The sequence below is a fragment of the Tamandua tetradactyla genome, chromosome 5, assembly GCF_023851605.1.
Source record: "Tamandua tetradactyla isolate mTamTet1 chromosome 5, mTamTet1.pri, whole genome shotgun sequence".
Classification (NCBI taxonomy): domain Eukaryota; kingdom Metazoa; phylum Chordata; class Mammalia; order Pilosa; family Myrmecophagidae; genus Tamandua; species Tamandua tetradactyla.
The window spans coordinates 92,902,986-92,923,064 of NC_135331.1; the positions used below are offsets into that span (position 1 = coordinate 92,902,986).

The 20,079-nt window shown below is 38.7% G+C and overlaps 2 pseudogenes; one reads left to right on the forward strand and one right to left on the reverse strand.

Annotated features, from left to right (window-relative positions):
- Nucleotides 1-760: 760 nt before the first annotated feature.
- Nucleotides 761-1,232, reverse strand: LOC143683247 (large ribosomal subunit protein uL23 pseudogene; annotated as a pseudogene).
- Nucleotides 1,233-17,140: 15,908 nt separating this feature from the next.
- Nucleotides 17,141-19,608, forward strand: LOC143683248 (R3H domain-containing protein 2 pseudogene; annotated as a pseudogene).
- The last annotated feature ends 471 nt before the right edge of the window (nt 19,609-20,079 follow it).

The window sequence follows — 20,079 nt, forward strand, 5'->3', positions numbered from 1 at the left end:
AGCACATTCAGTAAGTTAAAACACGAAACATGAGGGCTAGAAGATGTGCAAGAGGAGGATGGGGAACTTGACTACTCTCTTTCAACGTGTACTTTTAAATGTTTTTTTTAAAATGTCAAGAATGTTTGGTTGAATTATGGTTTTTAATTGTTCTATTCTCTGATTTTTTTTTTATTCTGGTACTTCTATTTTATGTAAGTTGGCTTTTCTCAGTTTATCGGTTTGCCAAAGCTACGGGAATGCAATATACCAGAAATGGATTGGCTTTTACAAAGGGGATTTCTTACATTACAAGGCACAATTCTAAGGCTGCAAAAATGTCCAGATTAAAGCACCAACAAGAGGATACCTTCTTGGAGGAGAGGCAGCTGGCATCTGGGGTTCCTCTGTCATGTGGGATGTCACATGGCAATGTCCTTCTCTTCCAGCTCTGGTTTCCAATGTGTCTCTCAGCTCCTGTGGGTCCTTCTTTCTTCTTCTCAGGGCGTTTTCTTCCTAACTTCTCTATGCTCCCTTTCATAAAGCGCTCTAGGAAAGGATTAAGGTCTACCTTGAATTGGATGGGTCACACCTCCATGGAAACAACCTAATAAATAGGTCCTATACACAACAGGTCTGTCCCTACAAGGTTGGAGTAGAAGGACATGGTCTCTCTGGGGTACACAGCAGATTCAAACCGGCACACTCATTATTTGCTATTTTCTCTCAAATCCTTTTTTTTATGGTTAAAAAATTTCTATTTAGAATTTGCCAGCTGGACTCAGTTTAGATGATCCCAATATTTGTTGGCAGCATCCAAAGCATCATAGTCAGGAGCCTGTTGAACATATGCCTTCTTCTCTCCATCAGGCCTGATCAGAGTGCTGACCTTGGCCATGTCAAGGTCATAGAGCTTCTTCACAACCTGTTGGATCTGAGGCTTGTTGGCCTTGACACCCACAACGAACACAAGTGTGTTGTTGTCTTCAGTCTTCTTCACGGCTGATTCAGTGGTCAGGGAGAACTTGATGATGGCATAGTAGTCAAGCTTGTTTCTCCTGGGGGTGCTCTTCCCAGGATATTTGGATTGTTTTCTGAGTGTCTTGGGTTGCTGGAATGTGGATGAAGTGTAGATTTTCATTTCTTTTTGTGGCTGTACTGTCTTTCAGAACTGCCTTCTTGGCTTCTAAAGCCTTTGCTTTGGCTTCTGTTTTGGGAGGGGCTTCCTTCTTTGCTTTTGGTGTCATCTTCATAAAAAGCTCTCGAATCCTTTTTTAGCATGGGCAGGCTCCAGGAATCCAACCTGGGCAAGAATTCTGCCACCGAGCCACTGTGGCACCACCCTCTCGAATCCTTTTTTATCAATGCATTCATTTATTTTTTTCGACTACTATTTATCTTAAGCCATAATCTGTTGTATTCATTTACTCTATGAATCCATTTATACAATATCTTCTTGAAATGATGAAATTACAGATATGGATAACAGATTTGTGGTTGCTGGGGTAAGAGGTAGAGATGGTGCAGAGTGGGAGGAATGAGAGAACTATTTGTGGTGATGGGATAGTTCTGTATCTTGATTTGAGTTGTGGTTCCATGGATCTACACATTTGATAAAATGATGAAACACTGTATCAATGTCAAATTCCTGGATTTGTAACCATCGAAGAAATTGGGTGAAATGTACCCTGGAGCTCTCTGTACTATCTTTTCAACTTACTATGAATCAAAGTAAAAATTTTTAAATAGGAATGAAGTATTGATACATGCTACAACAGGGAAGAACCTTGAAAACATTAGGCTAAGTGAAAAAGCCAGTCACAAAGACCAAATACTGTATGATTCCTTTTATGTGAAATATCCAGAATAGCAAATCTATAGAAAGCAGATTAGTCATTACCTAGGGTGTTCGGGGAGGGGAATAGGGAGTAACTACTAACGGATACAGGGTTTCTCTGGGGGTGATGAAGATATGCTAAAATTAGATAGCAGTGATAGTTGCACAACTCTGTGAATATTCTAAAAATCATTGAATCATCCATTTAAAATGGGTGCATTTTATTATATGTAAATTAATCACAATAAAGCCATTTTAAAAATTAAAATACATGACCATACTGAGTATGGTGAAGAAATTAAGAAAACTGGAACTCTCACACTTTGCCAGTGGGAATGTTTTTACACCATGGTACAGCCATCTTGGAAAATAATTTGGAAGTTTTTTTTAGAACTAAACATAAACCTACCATATGATCTAGCCATTCCACTTCTAGGAATTTACCTAAGAAAAAGGAAATATATACCCATAAAAAGACATATGCTCAAATATTAATAGCAAATTTATTTTTACAAGTCAAGAAATGCAAACAACCCAAATATCCATCCATAGGGGAGAGTAAAACAAACTGTAGTATATGCATATAATGGTATATTACTTAGCAACAAAAAGGAATGAACTATTGATGCATGCCGCAACATGGATGAATCTCAGAATAATTACGCTAAGTGATATAAATCAAACTAAAAGGAGTGCAGATGGTATCATTTCATTTACATACCATTGGTTGCTTGGGAATGGGAGCAGGGGAGAAGAGAAAGGGATGATGAAGGGGCCTGAGGTAATGGATATGTTCAATTATCTTACTTGTAGTGATGGCTTCATGGGTATATTAGATATGTCAGGACTTAAAAATTGCACACTTTAAACATGTGAAGTTTATTTTATATCAAGTATACCTCAATAAAGCTGTTTTTTGAAAAAACTAGACTGCCACCATCATCTTCCTAAAATCAGCAATCATTTGTTTAATTTTCAAGAATTTTTTCCTGACCTTTGATCCTTTTCTGTAGTATAATGATTTGCTGTTCTATATATTTTTTTTTAAAAAGTGAGAATTTGAAATATTTTTGTCATTGTTTCTCTTTTATTTCCTGAACTGTCTCTGGAGTCATGTTTTGTTTTGCTTTTTTTAATCTTAGTTTTTACTTTCTTGCAATAGGCCTTTCTCATTGTTGGGTGAGTTTTGTTTTTCTGTTCATATTGTAAAAATAAAAGAGAAGGCATCTCACTAAGGGCCAAGTATAAGGCTTTGGGTAACATCCCAGGGTCTTGCTTTACAGTTAATTCTCCAAATTCCAAAATGAGGAGGGGCGCCCAAAAACACACTAGCTGCTTTCGTTTCCTTCAAACTTTGCGCTCTATCCTTCTTAGAGAAAAATTCTGTGCTTTGCGTGCTGGGACCTGATTGGAAGGAATTGTCGATTATACCCCGATTTTGTTCACTTCCACTTTCATTACCCACGGAAGCAGTGTCTTCCTAATCTGATGAACCTGTTTCTCCCTTGCATGAAAACATAGCTACCCTCCCTCCTTGCCAAGAATAAGTCAGTTCTCTATAACTAGAATCAGAGATCAGCATGTTCTGCTAGAGCAAACTTCAAATCAAATCCCGGAGAAGAAAACTGACCTGCAAAAATAATTTTAGGGATTTTGCTGGATCCTGTGTCTGTCCACCAAATAAGATGAAATGTAATTTTAGCCTGGGACTGAATTTATTGATGTGGGTACCCTTATTTTGGATTCATTGTGCTAGCAGCTAGGAGTAGTTCTAATAATTTGCTCAGCTAGTTAACCAACACCCACACCTTCCCTACTCTCCACTTTACAACAGACCATGCTAAGTTGAGGTGCCAGAAGTTTCTTGAAATAATGCAGAAGAAATATCAAGACTTGGGGAGACATAACTTTGGAAGGATTTATCCTATGTAAATCCCCACTACCACCACCATGTACATACAATTATGTGCACTCAGAGACCCCAGAAGATAGTCCCTTCACCAAAGGTTCCTGACATCATTAGTGAGGGAATTCCGGCATCTTTAAAATGCATTTTGATGACTCTTTTGGAGACTATTGATGCTGCTGGACCATGAAAATGAAATGAGACCCCTAATTTTAATGGAAATGGAGCCTCCAAGGGAGGCCGAGACCATATAGTAACACTCGACTATGAGAAGTAAAGCAGTTGTGGTCAATAAAACAGGCAACAGAGATTTTAGTGGTAGTTAGTTGAGTCTATAGTGGTCCCAGTGGTTGAATTTCTAACATCCATTCCACGTGAGATGATTAGTCTCTGAGCCAATCATGTTATTTGTATTCCCTTTGCCAGTGACTGGTTTACAAATGAACATGCCATCAATTCTAGCCAAGGAGATATGAAGGGAATTCTCCTTGAGCTTCTAGCAAATATTACCTTAATCATACAGGTTAGAAAAATAGAGAGAGAGACAGCGAGAGAGAGAGAGAGAGAGAGAGAGAGAGAGAGAGAGAGAGAGAGAGAGAGAAGAGGGAGCTTCTCTTCTTCCTTTGGACTCATTTCCTCAGATGTTGATACATGGAACTAATGTAGCCACTCTGAGGTGATGAAGGAAGCCAGCCTAAAAGCAAGGCTACTCCACAGAGGGAAGGAGAGTTGAGCAATGGAAATAATCTCTTTGATAATAGTACTGACCCCCAGATTGTAATATATGTTGAACCTACTCTACCTCTATACTTCCAGTTTTATAAGATTGTAGCTTTTCTTACAATTTATAACAGTTTGAGTTGGGGTTTTTCTGTTATTTGTAGGTAAAAGCATCCTACACAACTCTGTATGATGAGGGTGGGCAGTACACCCAACTCCTACTGGACTTATATAACTGAAAAACCCTTGTGAAAATGCAGGGAGCACTTTCACTTAACCTTTATGACCCAGTAGTTCCAATGGGGGTCCATGAATGGGTGGCAGATGAGAATGTATATGGAGTCTGTGGCAAGCCTCAATAGGAATCACAGGAGAGGCTCCTGGAGCCAAGGAATAAAGTTGTGGCCTCTTAGTTAAGTAATTATTTTCATTTTAAGATATTGTTCTAACCTTGCTCCCAGATCCTGGGAGAGCCCAAGTGCTGGTGTACATAATCACATCTGCCCACTAGGAGTTATCTGAGTCATCAAACTATAAAGTTGCACATTCTAAGCAACATTTTTTCATTAACTGGAAGAGTTATGATGTCTAGTATCAGGCTCCACCCAGTTCTGAAGACGCAGTGTGAACGTATTACTCACACTCCCAGCATGCCTAGTCTGGCCGCTTGCCTTACAGAACAGTAGAATGGCCTATTGAAGACCCAACTGGATCTCCAACTGGGACAACACTTTATGAGGTCGGTCTGCTGGCCTTCAGGATGTATTATACTTCTGAGTCATGATTTAATGTACGTGTATGATGTTGCTTCTCCTATAGCCATATGTACATGTACAGGAACCATGGGGTGGAAGTGGGGATAATATCTGTAATGATAAGTCCAATGCCTTATTCACCAAATTATTGATTCCCACCTCTATGATTTGGACTCTGCGACTACTGCTTCTATAAATAGACAAAACAATATTTCCACTGTGATTGTTTTAGGTTCTTATACTGAAGATGATTAGACAATAAATGGGTCCTGATGTTGACTGGGATGTCTGATTCTGAATAATCCTGACTGTCAAGGGGAAAGAGGGTTGCTGCTTCAAAGGGGGCATGGGAGAATCTGAACAGAACTTAAGGAATGCACTCTTAGAGTAGGTTTTATACCATTACATCCAATGGAGAAAGTTAATGGAAAACGTCTGTACCCTTGTAACAGCAGAATTACCAAAGGCCCAGATCTCTTATAAAGGCAAGTTTTGTAAGAAACCACAACTTACTGCATTCCTGTGTGAAGACAAAGGGAATATGGAACAAGTTGCAGAGGGGGAAAGCCACATATACCCACTATAGCCTCAAGCAACTGTGAATAGAGATTGTAGCATCCACTCATATTTCTTTCTTTAATGTGTACATATCTATACAGTCCAAGAAATGTTTCTATTCCACTTCCACTGTTTAAATTTGTATATAAATAGTGGATAACTCTACAAGGTCTTTTTTTAAAAAACAAAAACAAAACATCAGGTTTATTGAGGTATAATTTATCAAAAGTAAAATTCATCATTTTAGGTATATAATTCAATGAGTTTTGACTGGTGTATAGTGGGGCAACCACCAACACAATCAAGCTCTAGAAAATTTCCTTCATGTCCAAAAATTACCTTGCATGCCACTAAAGTCAATTTTCTCCCCCAACTCTGGCAACTATTAAACTCATTTCTGGCCTTATAGCTTTGCTTTTTGCAGAATGTCATAGAGATGGAATCATACAGTATATCACCTTTTATGTCACTTAGCAAATGCTTTTGAGGTTCATTCATGTTGTTGACTCAATAGTTTGTCCCTTTTGTCACTGAGTAGTATTCATCGTATGAGTGCTATAAAATTTATTTCAGAGTTCAAAGAATATCAAGACAGGCTTGTAATGGAACCAGAAGAGAGCAAGACCACAGTCAGGAATCTGGGACTTGGAACTGGCTGTAGTAACTGCTAAGGCTCTGGGTCATCTTCTCTGGGGTAATGAGAGTGTGATGCTTTGTAGATTTTCATTTTTTAAAAGTATGACAATATTATATTAGGCAGAATATATTTTATCTCATGGAAGGGTTTCCTTGGGATGAAAGGTGTATGAATGCTGGACAAAGGGATAAAATGTAAAAGTAGTAGATATTTGCTTTAGTTTTGGTTTAATTTTATGACTCTCCAAGATTCCACCTGCCCTTCCTATTTTGGGGCAATTTCACACTGTGTATAACATTGATGGGCTACAACTTCCCACTAACTACTTAAGAGGCAAATTAGGTAAATATTCCATATCCCTGCCCCTGGCAGTGAAGCTAAGGGATCCAAGTTAGGCTCAGGCAAATGGATGTCCTCTTCAAGATGTTGAATAAGGAATGAATGATGCAAAGATTAAGAGATGCTTAGATTTCATTAGCAATGGTAGCATCCGGTGTTAACATTCAGAGGCAGTGGTAGGGACTTGGGCTTCCAACCTTCCAATGGACTAGACATTATGGAGGGCTCTCCTGCTACAAAAGGAAATATACCCTGGAAAAAATAATATGTATTAATGCATTACTGGGCTTGTAAGAAGTAAGGAAATATTCGAGGGCCCAGACACTAAAATAGAAACAAAGCTACAAAATAAAAGTTAAAACCTGAACAAAAACAACTCAAGTGTCCATCAACTAATGAACAGATAAACAAAATGTGGTATATTTTGGAATGGAGTACTATGGAATATTATTCAGCTATAGAAAAGAATGATGTTCTGATAGATGCGACAACATGGATGAAGCATTGAAGACATCAGATTGAATGAAATAAGCCAGACACAAAAGGACCAGTGAGCTCACGGATTTGAAACAATGAGAATGAACAAATTCACAGAATCAGAAAGTGGAATTGATGTTGCCAGGGGCTGGGTTGGGGGTAAGGGATGGGGAGTTAATCCTTAGTTGGCACAAAATTTCTGTTTTGGGTGATAGAAAAGTTTTGGTAATGGATGATGGTGATGGCAACACATCCTTGTGAACATAATTAAGAGCACTGAGTTATATGTTTGAATGTGGTTAAATGGGGGAAATTTTAGTTTGTATACATATTACTAGAACAGATATTTTTTTTAAAAACCCACAGGTCAAAGGAGAAGAAGGAGTCATAATTGAGAAGATAGGATTTAACAAATGAGTATGACTGCTGAATCATTATATTGATATTTCTTTCAGTCTCCAGTCTTCTGGAAGATATAAATATTTAGATCTTCAAGGAATTCAGAGACTATTTTAACTGTATGAAATATTCAAAGAAATAAAAATGATATCACACTGTAAGTAAGCAACAAGTGACCCAAAATGGGGCATATAAAGATGAAAAGTTAAAAAACTCTTCAAGTTTAGGAGCTATGGAGGCTAGAATGAGAAACTCTAATGTATATATAGTTAGCAGAAAATGAGACTGTCAAGGGAAAAGGGGGTTGCTGGAGACTGGAGAGAAGTAATGCTTTGAGTGGTAATCAGTGAGAATTTTCCAGACCAGATGAAAGACATGAATCCTAAGATCCAGGTGGCAGAATATATACCAAACAAGACGACTAAGAAGAGAACTACATCTAAACACAATAGTAAAACTCAGAACCAAAGACAGAGAAGGCTTTAAAAGTAGCTAAAGGGGGTGGTGCAACCGTGGCTCAGTGGCAGAATTCTCGCCTGCCATGCTGGAGACCCGGGTCTGATTCCCAGAGCCTGCCCATGCCAGGAAAAAAAAAATAGTTAAAGAGAAAAGGCAGAGCACTTACAAATAGACTAACAGTAGACTTCTCAACAGCAACTACAAATTCCAGAATATAGGGATAATGCTTATAGTACTGAGAGAAAATAGTTCTCAACCTAAAATTGCATGCCTAAAAATTAACCTTCAAGAAAAATGATGAAAGACATTTTTCTGATGAACTAAAAAAGAGTTGACCTTCTCTACTGGAATTTTTAAAGGGTATTCTTCACACAGAGGTAAAATGATCCAGAAAAATGTGTGAAATGCAAGAAAATGGTGAGTAAAAAATTATACACATGTAGGCAAGTCTAAACAAAAATATGTGCAAAATTTTGATAGTGAAAGTATCTTAAATGTGGAGTTAAAATGTCAGGCTTTGGGGAAATAAAAGAGGAGGGGGCAATTTCTCCCTTCTTGAAGAGGTCTTATAAAAACTGTAGGACATATGGGGGATAAAATCCAGTAAACTCAATTTTCAGCAAGACTAGGTGACAGAGTATGTCTGTAAAAGCAGGTAAGAGCATTACAGAACCTGCATGGGGGTCAAGTGCAAAAGACACGATAGGGACTTAAGTCAACAGAAAATGGTCAGATATGGCAGATCTCAGAGAACATGAGCAAAAACATATTTCCTGTGGGTAAAGGACTCACCCTGAAGTGAGTAGCCTATATTCTTTACACACCACTGAGAACTGAGACAGTTGGAAACTATCAGGCAGAAAGCAACTGGTCAAAGGCTGTGTAATTGAAAATGCATTGACGATAAAATGAGAATAGAGAAATGGCTCCAACGTGGCAAATCTCAGAAAATGCCCACAAAATACACTCATTGAAGGACCATCTTGCAAATGGCTGGACCAGGAAAATCCAAATCATTGTATAAAGAGTATAATAATTAAAAAAATGAATTGACATATTATCATTAAAAGATACTATAAGAAAAACAGTGAGAAGGAATAGCAAAAGTTAAGAGACGAAGAACCAAACATGGAACAGATGAAAATTCTGATCAAATGTTAATTATGAATGTTGGAAAAAAACCAAGCAACTGTCTCAGTGAAGGAACACTACAAAATAGAAATATAAGAAATTAAGGAAACAAGAAGAAAATAAGAGGTGGGAGATGAATTGGCTGAACTTAAAGAAGTAGAAAAGAGAAAATAAACCATGTCTAAATTCAGGATCTAATTGGAAAGAGCACAATGGAGAATAGACATGAAGCAAAACAGTTAGACCTGGGACAGAAATCCTAGAATGAGCTGGTACTCAGCACCAAGAGATTGAGAAAACCTTCTCCACCGAAAGGCAGAAGAGAGAAATGAGACAAAATAAAGTGTCAATGGCTGAGAGATTCCAAACAGAGTCGAGAGGTTATCCTGGAGGTTATTCTTACGCATTAAGTAGATATCACCTTGTTATTCAAGATGTAATGGAGAGGCTGGAGGGAAGTGCCTGAAAATGTAGAGCTGTGTTCCAGTAGCCATGTTTCTTGAAGATGATTGTATAATGATATAGCTTTCACAATGTGACTGTGTGATTGTGAAAACCTTGTGTCTGATGCTCCTTTTATCTACCTTGTTAACAGATGAGTAGAACATATGGAATAAAAATAAATAAATAATAGGGGGAACAAATGTTAAAATAAATTTAGTAGATTGAAATGCTGGTGATCAATGAGAGGGAGGGTTAAGGGGTAGGGTATGTATGATTTTTTTTTTCTGTTTTCTTTTTGTTTCTTTTTCTGAATTGATGTAAAATGTTCTAAGAAATGATCATGATGATGAATACAAAAACTATGTGATGAAAGAAAAAGAAAAAACATAGTTAGAGACATCCAGAGCAGAAACTAGAAAAGTAAATCAAATAAATGAAAATAAACAGAGAGTTAAAAGGAGAAGCCCTGGCCAATAGAATTTTCTTTGACAATGGGCAGGTTCTATATACGTGCTGCCCACTATGGTAGCCTCTAACCACATGGGGCTATTGAGCATTGAAAGTGTGACTAGTGAAGGAGAGGTGTTTTTTTTTTGTTTGTTTTAAGTAAGCTAAATTTCCACATGTGGCTAGAAGCTATCATATTAAACAGTCCAGGATTAGAGAGAAAATGCTAGATGTGGATAACACAAGCAATCCGATTTATGCATAAGTGGAATCCTTGCGGAAGAAAACCAAACCAATGGAATATGTAAGTATTTAAATATCATGACATAGCTCAAGATATATTTGCAAGACATAAATTCAAAATTACTTCCTATAATAACAGAAAACTTGATTCTTCTTTTCAAGTTGAAGGATATACCATGTACTAGGGAAAATATATCCAGACATAAAGTTACAGGCTCTTAAAGATGAGAAAAGGAAATGTTGGGCAGTCAGGTATTTCTCCCCACAAAAAGCAAAGTCACATATAAAAGAAAAAATCAGATTGCCTTCCAATTTCTCCACAGCAATACTTAGTGCCAAAGACTGTAGGAGCAATATCTAAGAGATATACTGAGGACAAGAAAGTATGAACCAAAGATTCACTACGCAGCCCCCTCTCTTTCAAGTATCAAGGCCATAGGCACATACAAACTCAGGGAATCCTGCCCCATGAGTTATACTTGAGAAAATTTTTAAAGAATGAACTTCAACTAACTAAAAGATGATTGTGAAAAACATGGCTAAAGGATAATGATGAACACTTAATTTAATATATAACGATTAAAATAAATGTGGCGATCAGTGCAGCAAATCAGAATATTAATGTCATATGGACTGGCAATGCATAAATGTTGGGACTAACAAAATGGAAGGGGGAAGGATAAAAAACGGAAAATAGAATAAATTGTATAATTGCCTCATCAATATCCACTGGGAGTCAAATAACACCATACAGAACAGACAAATCAAGTAGCAAAAGTAGCAGCATATTCAAAGGTAACACTAAGAAAGATAACTTCATTGGTTTATATTGAGTCATAGAAGAAAGGGAGAGAAGTGGAAAGGAAGACAAAACATACTGACTTTAATATTAGTTGTAGCAGAAAATTAATATTAAGAAAATAAAGGACTAAAGGTATTATCTAAAATTATTACCACAAAGGTAATTTTAAAACAAAATTGAAAAAAAAAGTGAGAAGCTGACTGGAAAGATTTTATCAATAAAGTACAGAATTTACACACACTACCAAAACTTGCAAACCTTTCTAAATACCAGAAGGGTCACACATCAAATGACATAGTAAACGGGCGGGCCATGGTGGCTCGGTGGCAGGTTTCCTGCCTGCTATGCTGGAGAACCGGGTTCAATTTCCAGTGCCTTCTCACGTAGAAAAACAAATGAATGAACAACAAACAAACAAAAATATAGAAAATACATAGAAATTATGTAGAAAAATAGAACATAAAAATGTGGTAACTCAAACCAAACATGTCTGTCACGTAAATAAAGTTAAAGGCTTTAACTCCTTCATTAAAAGAAAAAGATTTACCCAAATAATATTTCAGAAAAGTGAAATATAACAGACAGAAGGTAAATGCAAAATATGCAGTAGGTAAATACAGATTCAAAACAATAGGAATCTTGATTTTAATGTCAGAAAGATGGAATTCAGGCATGAAAAATTAAATGAGCCAATGAAGATCACATCATAATTCTAAAAGGCATGCTCCACAATTAAGATACAGCAATTTTGAATATCTATGCATCAAGTAATATAGCAGAGAGAAGCAGGAATCATAGGAGATATAAGAAGAAATAGAAAGAAATACACTATCAGAATGGCACTTTAACCTACCCTTTCCAGTATATGAAAAACCACCTAAGAGTATTAGTTGTCTGTTGCTTCAGAACAAATTAGTTCAAACATATAGCAATTGAAACCGACATAGACTTACTATTTCACAGTTTTCATGAATTAGGACTCTAGGTATGGTTTAACTAGATTCACTGTGCAAGGTCTCATGAGGCTGCAATGAAGTATCAGCTTGACTGCAGTCTCATCTAAACCTCACAATCCTCTTCCAAGCTCATGCAGTTGTTACCAGAACTAATTCTCTTGTGAATATAAGATACATAGCAGTTGGTTTCAAATCTAGCAGGAAAAGGTCTCTGTGCTTAGGAAAGGCCTAAGCCTGTTTGAAAAGGTTACCTGATCAGGTCAGGCTCACTTATGGCCATCACCCTTTGATCAACTTAAAGTCAACTGATTAGGGACCTTAATTACATCAATACAATCTCTTCACCTTTGCCACATAACACAATATAATCATGGGAATGATAACTGATTGTATTCACAGGTCCTGCTCCGACTCAAGAGAAAGCTTATGCAAGGATCTGGGTCGTTGGGGTATATACTGCCTAGAATACTAAGTAAATGATAGCGAACAGAATTCACTATTAAAGAACAACACATCATAATCAAGTAAGGTTGCTCCAGAAATATAAGGACAGTACAATATAAGCAAATAGCATAATTTTCACAGACACTCAAAAGACTTTTGACAAGTTCAAAATCACTCTTGATTTTAAAACACTCAATAAAGTAGGAATATGTTCCTCCTTAACAAAAAAGACATCTATTTCACACCCCAAATTAACATGATACTTAATGAGAAAACACTAAGAATATTCTCACTGAAATTAAGAACAAGTCAAAGATCTCTATTACCATCACTATCATTATTATTATACTAGAGATATTACAAACATAACTAGAAAATATTAAAAAAGAGGTATAAAAATTGGTATGAGGGGGTAGAATTATTCCTATTTGCAGATAACGTGATTGCTTACATGCAAAATGTGAGATAATCAACCGAACATTACTACAAATAATAATAAAATCCAAAAAAGGCAGAATACAAAATAAATATTTACACATAAGTAGCTTTCATATATATATGTATGTCTATATATATGTTATATATACATATAACAATCACAAGATACTCTGGAAGAAAAGACCCCATTTACTATAGCATTAAGAAAAATAAAATATCCAGGAATAGCTAACAAAAAATGCGCAAGACCTATATACTATAAAACGGCATGAAAAAAACACACCCAGCATAGAAGTAGGCAAAAGACTTGAGCCTTTTTTCTAGAATATTTGTTCTAGAACAATAAGACTTAACATCAAAGAGATTTCAATTTCTCATGTAAAAATGCCAAACAACTTCTCTTGTTCTCTTTTCTTTCTTTTTTTTCCCATTTCTTTTTAAAACCAAACAAGTTGATCCTAAAATGTATATGGAAAACCAAACAAGAATGGCCAGTAAAACAATGTCATCTATAACTCCATCTAAAAATAGAAATACCTTGGGATAATTTGATGAAAATGCGCAAGACCTCCGTACCAAAAGCTATAATAAAATAACATTTCTGAGGGAAGTTAAAGACACACTTACATGGAAAATTGATACTGATCAAATGTGGGGGTTCTGCTCACTGAACACAAATGACCATTCCTGAGACATCAAGGTTTCAAAGGGAGAAACAGTTTATAGCCATGCATGAAGCAAGGAAACAGATGGCTTATGGGCCTAAAATCTGTCTCTTTGAACCGCAGTAACTCTGAAAGTTTTATGGTATCAAAAGATAAGCAGGTTTTAGGATAATGAATATAATAGCTTGAGACGACAAAGTTAGAAGTGATCTAATTATTGAGCATGCACAGAGTGATGACATATTAGTCACAGATCGGAGGTAAGAAAATGGTGACCTTAATATGATGATGGACATGATTTTTAGTCTTATTATGAGGAATAGGTCGCTTATAGGTTAAGGTCTAAGCTACTGCAGATGTCAGGAGGGCCAAGTTTGCTTAGATCTAGCTCTGTCTTGTAAGATAGCTTAGGAATTGGGGTGGTTCATTCTGAGCTGACTCAAGTTACTTCATTAATAAACATTAAGGGGCTGTCTTCATGATCCCAAGACTTCAAAGTGGTAAAACTAGACAAAGGGGTACAAATGGGGTCAGTCACAAGTTATTATGAGGCTTTTACAATCACAAGCTAAAGATTATATAGTTATACGGTCATTATCAATGATCAAGGTATCTGGGTTACAGCTTAGTGAGCCTCTATAGTCTCAGGGATTCATCTTTGACTATTCTACAATCAATATACTAGAAAGTAAAAAGGCATCTATGTAATGATTCGGTGATCATGATCATTTGTTAACTCAACTTCTCTATTCAAAAATACACTCTATTCATGGACTAGAAGATTTGATATTAAGATGTCTATCCTCATTTTGATACATAGACTCAAAGCAATCTAAATCAGAGTCTCTAGCAAGCATTATTCTAGAAATTGACACTCTGATTCTAAAATTTGTATAGCTCTGCAAAGGACTTAAAATAACCAAAATAATCTTGGAGATAGGAAAACAAATTTGGAGGACTTACTCTACCTGCCTTCAAGACTTACCATAAAGCTAAAGGAATCAAGACAGTGTGATATTGGCAAAAGGACAGACAAATAGAGCAATGGAAGAGAACAGAGTCGAGAAATAGATCCATACAGATTTCTGAGAAAGCCATTCAGTGGAAAAAGTAAAGTTGATTTTAACCACTGATGCTAACAATAAAATGTACATGCAGTGAAATGCATGGAATTTAATTGTACAGTTCCATCAGTTTCAACAAATGTATACAACCATTAATGTATAACACCTTTAACAGTTCCTGGGAAAAGGCAATAAAAATAGCGTTAAGCTTATGAAAGGATGCTCAAAATAAGGAAATTCAAATTAAAACTACACCAAGATATTATTTTTTCATCTATCAGATTGGGCAAAATCCAAAAGTTTGTTTGTAAATACATTATGTTGATAAGGCTGTGGGAAAGCAGACATTTTCTTTTTTTTAGATTTTTAAAAACATTTTATTTTGAAATACTTTCAAACTTACAGGACAGTTACTAAAACAATACAAATCCATACAGAGAACTACAACATACCCCTATTCCCTCCAGATAACCACATACACCAATTGTAACATTTTGCCACATTTGTTTTATCATTCTATCTATCTGTACCTGTCTGTCTGTCTATCTATCTATCTATCTAGTAATCCAATTTCTGAACACTTGAGTGTAGGTTTTATACATCATGCTCTTTGAATACTTATTACTGCATTTCCTAAGAACAAAGATAGTCACTATTTAGCCACCTTAAGTACAGTTATCAAGTTCAAGAAATTTAACAGTGATACTAAGGCTTACCATATATAATTCAATTTTTTCCATATGCCCCAATAACGGCCCTTTGAGCTTTCTCGCCTCCCGTGTTAGATCCCATCCAGGATCATGTATTGCATTTCATTATCATTGTCTCTTTAGTTGCTCTTTTTTTTAAATTGTGAGAACATACATGTATTAGTTTGCTAAAGCTGCCAGAATGCAATACACCAGAAATAGAGCAGCTTTTTAAAAGGGAGTTTATTAAGTTACAAGTATACAGTTCTGTGACCATCAAAATGTCCAAGCTAAGGCATCCAGAGAAAGATACCTTGACTCAAGAAAGGACTGATAGATACTGTGAACCATTGATTGTATACCACATATACACTGTATATGTGTGAGATTTGTCAATAAAAATATTTAAAATAATAATAAATTTAAAAAAAGAAAAGAAAGGGCTGATGATGTTCAGGGTTTCTCTGTTAGCTGGGAAGGCGCATAGTGATATCTGCTAGCTTAAAAAAGACAACAGAAAAAAAATCATACATACCATACCCCTTACCCCTCCCTTTCATTGATCACTAGCATTTCAATCTAAATTTAACAATTGTCCCCCCTATTATTTATTTTTATTCTATATGTTTTACTCATTTGTTGATAAGGTAGATAAAAGGAGCATCAGACATAAGGTTTTCACAATCACACAGTTACACTGTGAAAGCTATATCATTACACAATCATCTTCAAGAAACATGGCTACTGGAACACAGCTCTACATTTTCAGGCACTTCCCTCCAGCCTCTCCATTACATCTTGAATAACAAGGTGATATCTACTTAATGCGTAAGAATAACCTCCAGGATAACCTCTCGACTCTGTTTGGAATCTCTCAGCCATTGACAGTTTATTTTGTCTCATTTCACTCTTACCCCTTTTGGTTAAGAAGGTTTTCTCAATCCCTTGATGTTGAGTCTCAGCTCATTCTAGGATTTCTGTCCCACGCTGCCAGGAAGGTCCACACCCCTGGGAGTCATGTCCCACGTAGAGAGGGGGAGGGCAGTGAGTTTGCTTGTCATGTTGGCTGAGAGAGAGAGGCCACATCTCAGCATCAAAGGAAGTTCTCTTGGGGGTGACTCTTAGGCCTAATTTTAAGTAGGCTTGACCTATCCTTTGTGGGGTTAAGTTTCATATGAACAAACCCCAAGATTGGGGGCTCAGCCTATTGCTTTGGTTGTCCCCACTGTTTGTGAAAATATCAAGAATTCAACTTGGGGAAGTTGAATTTTCCCCCTTTCTCACCATTCCCCCAAGGGGACTTTGGAAATACTTTTTTATTCACTGTTCAAATCACTCTGGGATTTATCGGGGCATCACTCTGGAAAAACCAACAAAATCTCATGCCCTATTCAAGGTTCCATGTACTTATGGTGTTCAATTAAGCTGACTACATAAGTCATATTAGAAAATGCACTAGTCAAAATATAAATTTTGGTTTTTCCCCTCCCCCCTTCTTTTTCTCTCTCCAGGTTTGACTCCCCTCTCTCTCCCTTCTCTCCCCCTCCTCAAGTCCCTTTCTGCTTCCCCTTCCCCTTCCTGGTCCCCCCTGCCTTCCCACCCTGGGCCCCAGGGAAACCCTGCTAAGAAGACCCCACCTCCAGCTACAGCCAGCCCTGGGTACCGTGCTGCTGCAGAGAGGCTGTGGGCCCGGGCAGCTAGCTGGCGGAGACACCGGCGCCCTCCCCACTATGGACCTCACCAGACTTATTTCTTATATGTGATGCCATTCCAGCACTGGACTCATGGAGGCTGAACATTTACTCAGGAGTCCATAGAGGCTATTGTATTTATTGAAGAAAATGTCTAACAGTAATACTACTCAGGAGACTCTGGAAATAATGAAAGAATCAGAAAAAAAAAAAACTGGTGGAAGAATCTGTAAACAAAAACAAGCATATATCTAAGACTCCAAGTAAAGAAGAAATTGAGAAAGAAGGCAAAGATACCAGTTTGCATCAGGAGACACAGGATTATGAGTTCATTTTTGACAAGAGGCGGACACCCAACCATGGTCATGCGAGGAAACGAGCCAAGTCTTATTCCAAGCTGAAGTTGGTGTGCAGCCTGGCAGTATGTGAGGAGTCCTCTACCCCATTTGCTGATGGGCCACTAGAAACCCAGGATATAATTCAGTTACACATCAGTTGCCCTTCTGACAAGGAAGAGGAGAAGTCCACAAAGGATGTCTCTGAAAAGGAAGACAAGGAAAAAAACAAAGAAAAGTTTCCAAGAAAGATGTTGTCTAGAGATTCCAGCCAAGAATGTACAGACTCCACTGGAATAGACCTACATGAATTTCTTGTAAATACATTGAAAAAGAACCCAAGGGACAGAATGACGCTGCTAAAATTAGAATAGGAGATTCTGGAATTTATTAATGACAACCATAACCAGTTCAAGAAATTCCCTCAAATGACCTCATATCACCGGATGCTTTTACACCGGGTAGCTGCCTATTTTGGGATGGACCACAATGTTGATGAGACTGGGAAAGCTGTTATCATCAACAAAACCAGTAACACAAGAATCCTTGAACAGAGGTTCTCAGAACACATAAAGGATGAGAAGAATGTAGAATTTCAACAGAGATTCATTCTCAAGAGAGATGACGCCAGTATGGACTGAGATGATAATCAGATCAGAGTTCCATTGCAGGATGGAATGAAGAGCAAGTCAATAGAAGAGAGGAGGAGTATCAAAGGGTCCGAGAGAGAATATCTGCAAGTCCTGCCACCCAGGGCTACAGGCAGCCCCCTCAACAGATCCAGGTTTCTTACCATCCCTCTGGACAGTGTCCTAACTCCAACCAGCAATATCGACCTCTCTCTCACCCGGTGGCCTACAGCCCCCAGCGGGGTCAGCAGCTGCCTCAGCCATCCCAGCAGCCTGGTTTATAGTCCATGATGCCTAACCAGCAGCAGGCGGTTTACCAAGGCATGACTGGGGTCCAGCAGCCTCAGAACCAGAGCCTGCTCAGCAACCAGAGGAGCAGCACAGGGGGCCAGAGGCAAGGCCGGGTGGTTCAGTACACTCCACTGCCTTCTTACCAAGTCCCAATGGGTAATGACTCTCAAAATGTGGTCCAACCACCTTTCCAGCAACCCTTGCTGGTCCCTGCAAACCAGTTTGTACAAGGGGGCCTCCCAGCAGGGGGTGTTCCAACATACTACAGCATGATCCCACCAGCTCAGCAGAATGGTACGAGCCCTTCTGTGGGGTTTCTGCAACCTCTTGGCTCTGAGCAGTACCAGAAGCTTCAGTCTCCCTCTCCCTACAGTCCACCACAGATGCCATAGCAGACTCAGGAGTAGCACCTTCTGGGCCATGTGTGGTGGTCATGCAGCTAAATGTTCCTAATGGACACCAAGCCCACCAGAACACATTCATGGTCCAGTGGAGTCACTATAAATATTACAGCGTGGACCAGCGGGGCCAGAAGCCTGGAGACCTGTACAATCCTGACAGTAATGCCCAGGCCAACACACAGATGAGCAGCAGCCCCATCAGGTCCCCTACACAGTCCCCAGCACCCTCTCCTGTCGCCAGCCTCAGCAGCGTCTGCATAGGACTCAGTCCTCTACCTGTCCTCACACAGTTCCCCCGGCCTGGAGGTCCAGCACAGGGTGATGGGCGGTACTCCCTCTTGGCCCAGCCATTACAGTACAAACTGTCCATCTGCCCTCCCTTGCTCCATAGCCAGTCGACTTATACAGTGCACCAGGGACAGAGTGGATTGAAGCCTGGAAGCCGGGGCAAGAGACAAGCACTCAAATCTGCTTCCACTGACCTGGGGACAGCAGACATTGTCCTAGGGTGGGTGCTGGAGGTGACAGATCTTTCTGATGGCATCACCCACACGGAGGCCAACAGACTCTTCACTCAGCTCACCCTGTCTGGCGCCAAGATCCAGTGGTTCAAGGATGCTCAGGGGCTGCCTGGTGGGGGTGGAAGGGACAACGGTGGGACTGCTGAGAACAGCCGCCATGCGGAACCTGCCACCTTGTACAGCATCGTGGCTGTGTCCCCCAGCCCCCTGGCTGCCCAGAATGCCTCCCTTCACCTCAACAACTCCGTGAGTCACTTCAAACTTCAAGTGGCCGAAAAGAACTGTGATCTGAGGATCCTGGAGCGAGCCAGCTCCCCAGAAGTGAAGGAGGGAAAAGGACTGGCACAGTAGGGGTGGGGTCAAGGTGAAGGAGGATCAAGGGATCCAGAGAGACCACTGACAGGTAGAAAACAGGGAGACAGACGCTAAACTGGAGCCTAAGACAGTAGGAATGAAGCTGGAAACAAACACTCACACTGGCACTGGACTCCTCACTCCCCTGCCATCATCCCTTTTCTGTCCCACTTGGCACCTCTCTGCTTCCCTCTCCTTCCCATCCTCTTCTATCATTTTTTATCTCTCTTCCCACCACAAAATTAAATTTTTTCATATTCTTTGGCCAGGTAGAATTGGGAAGGTCCACAATCCCGTATTCTATTTCCTTGCTATCCTAAGTTCCCTTTTATTTTCTGGTCGTTATGAATATATATGGACAGAATTAAGAAAAACAATATTGATTTCCCCTTCCTCTCAATTCCCTCATCTTGTCTCCCAAACCCCACAGAGTTAAAACTTGGGACCCCCCTCATCCCCCAGAACACT